This window comes from Fukomys damarensis, unplaced genomic scaffold (genome assembly GCF_012274545.1).
Source record: "Fukomys damarensis isolate Sample0158 unplaced genomic scaffold, DMR_v1.0_HiC HiC_scaffold_9, whole genome shotgun sequence".
In the NCBI taxonomy this organism is placed as follows: Eukaryota; Metazoa; Chordata; class Mammalia; order Rodentia; family Bathyergidae; genus Fukomys; species Fukomys damarensis.
The window spans coordinates 1353506-1355835 of record NW_022900921.1 but is presented as its reverse complement, the minus strand read 5'-3'; the positions used below and the strand labels follow the sequence as shown (position 1 = coordinate 1355835).

Below are 2330 nucleotides of genomic sequence, written 5' to 3'. Positions count from 1 at the left end.
TCCTCTGTGCCTTAACCCGGATTCTGTCAAAGCAACAAGGTAGACAACTGTAGGACTCACTTGATTTGCTTTTTGCTCCTTGGGAACCAGTGTCCTTTGTCACCTCACGCTCTGTGTTTTATCTTTGGATTGTGTTGGCATTGCATGTTGAAGTGGGAGGGTAGGGGATGGGGATATAGCTCATTAGCAGAGCCATAGCCTAGCACAAGGCCCTGGGTTCAATTCCTAGTATTGCAAACAAAAATGAAACAGGATGAAAGGGTAATTCCAGTTCCTTTTATTCTATTCTGGCAAGAGTAGAAGATAGATTCCTACAGTATTTGATGAATTTCAGTCTTTTGCAGTTAATAACAAAATTCTTCCATCTTTACCACTACAAATCTTTCACGGTGGATTCTTCTTTTGCCATGACCCTTGGCTAGCTTTCCTGCTTTCAAGAACCAGTGCCAGTTACAATTCATCTTAAAGATGATCCTTTTTTTGTGTTAAACATTTTTTTTTACTAATTGCTATTGGATTATCATTCCTTTTAGGACTTTACAGCAGATGGAGACAGGGAAAGGTTGTTTTTTATTTTTCTAAAGAAAGAACCAAAACTGCCTTATTGATGTTTCCAATTTAAACATTAGTGAATAGCCCTTTCACTTCTTTAAAATTTTCATTTGTATTTTTTTTTGGTCAGTCTGAAAATATTGGCTACTGATGACTAATTTTTATTTGCTTTATCCTATAATGTTTACATAACTTTGAATTTATGTATATCAGACTTTTGCTATCAGTAAGAATGTTGAATTAGTTTAAGATTACTTTGTGACTAGTTGTAAAGTCATGTATTTCTAATTGCTCAGTGTTTTCTGATAAGTATTTAACATATTTAAGCATAAAAATGTGCATGTAAAGTTAATTAGTATTTATGTCATCCCTATGAATAAAACAATAACCTTATTACACTATCATAACATGCATGTGTGTGTGTCCAGTGCAAAAGCGAATCAAAGGCCTTGACCATGCTAAGCAAGTGCTCCATCTATGAACTACATTCACAGGCCATTATATCTTCTATTCTTTCACTGCCACTTTTGACATCATCTCTGTTTTTTATGCTGTTATTAAATAACCTTCATAATATCATTTTGAGGCAGACAGCTTATTTTGTCCAATTTAATAATTTTTATTTTGAAACGACTTTTGTCTTTTTATTGTAACATTGTGATCCCAGGTTTTTTTCAGATTATTTGCATAGCATATCCTAGACCATCTCTGTGTTTTGCACCTTCAAGAATTCTTTGACTTTATGCATTTGTAAACTATTATGTTTGATATTTTAAAAACCAATACAGGGGACTTGGGTTTAGCTCAGTGGTGCCACTGCCTGCCCTGCAAGCCCAAGGTTGTGAGTTCAATCCCCAGTACTGAAAAAAAAAATCAATACAGGGGCTGGAGGTGTAGCTCCAGATGCACAAGGCCCTGGGATCGATTCCCAGCATCTGCCTCCATCAATGCAGACGTATGCTTTTTAGTGCATACAGTGCTAGTCCTTGAGGGAGGATGACAATCTTGGAGGCCTGCCTTTATCTTAAGATTAAAGGAGCTCTTTAAAACAAGTAATGAATGTTATGAAAAGGGAAATACTGAGTTTAAACTGTTGTTTTGATTCAGTGTGAGTCGCAGTTAAAATATGTATCTTCTGGTTTCAGTGGCAGAGCCCTTGCTTACCATGAGGAGGCCCTGGCTCCATCCTCACACTGCAGATGACCAACCTCCCCACCACCACTACACACACACACACACAATCTTTTGCAGGTTACAAAATTTAGACATAACTGTAGATTCTACCAATCCTTTTATAACCTGACAGAAAACTGCAGTGGATGGCTAGTGGTCCACATTTTTTAATACATACACTTTTCCCTTCCTTAATATCATTGTCACTACAATTTCGAACACAATGAGGGCAGTAAAGGGACAGATGGTCAGAAATGAAAGAAGTCTTCAGCCTTCTCAAGGACGCCAGATCGCCTCCCCTAGCCGTCAGCGGCCAGTCCCTTCTCGGACACTGTACCAGGTGTCTCGCGGTGAGTTCTGGGAAATGTAGGCCAAAAGGACAAGCGCGGCGGTCCAGTGAAGGTACGCTTTGACTCTCCGTTGCGCACGCGCATTTGTGCCCAGCGGGTGAGCTGCGGAGGTGGCGGCGAGCAGTATCCCTGCGGTAGGCGTTGAGCTCGACTCCAGCACGGTGCGCAGCTTGCAGCCCCGGCCCGGGAGGGCTAAGGTAAGAGCTGCAGGGAAGGGCGGGCCAGGGACGCGCTGCCGTGCGGCAGGGACGAGAC

At 41.0% G+C, this 2330-nt stretch overlaps 1 protein-coding gene across 3 annotated transcripts in view; it reads left to right on the top strand.

Moving 5' to 3' along the window:
* The first annotated feature begins 1560 nt into the window (after positions 1-1560).
* The window catches only part of Znf879 (zinc finger protein 879), an 11810-nt gene continuing 11040 nt past the window's right edge, over positions 1561-2330 (top strand). For 2 of the 3 annotated variants that reach the window (XM_019207445.2, XM_033761513.1), the window contains exon 1: positions 1562-2272. The gene's annotated coding sequence lies outside the window, so the exon portion shown is untranslated. Of the gene's footprint in view, positions 2273-2330 lie in introns of all 3 variants that reach the window. The other variant, XM_033761512.1, reaches the window with a different exon arrangement.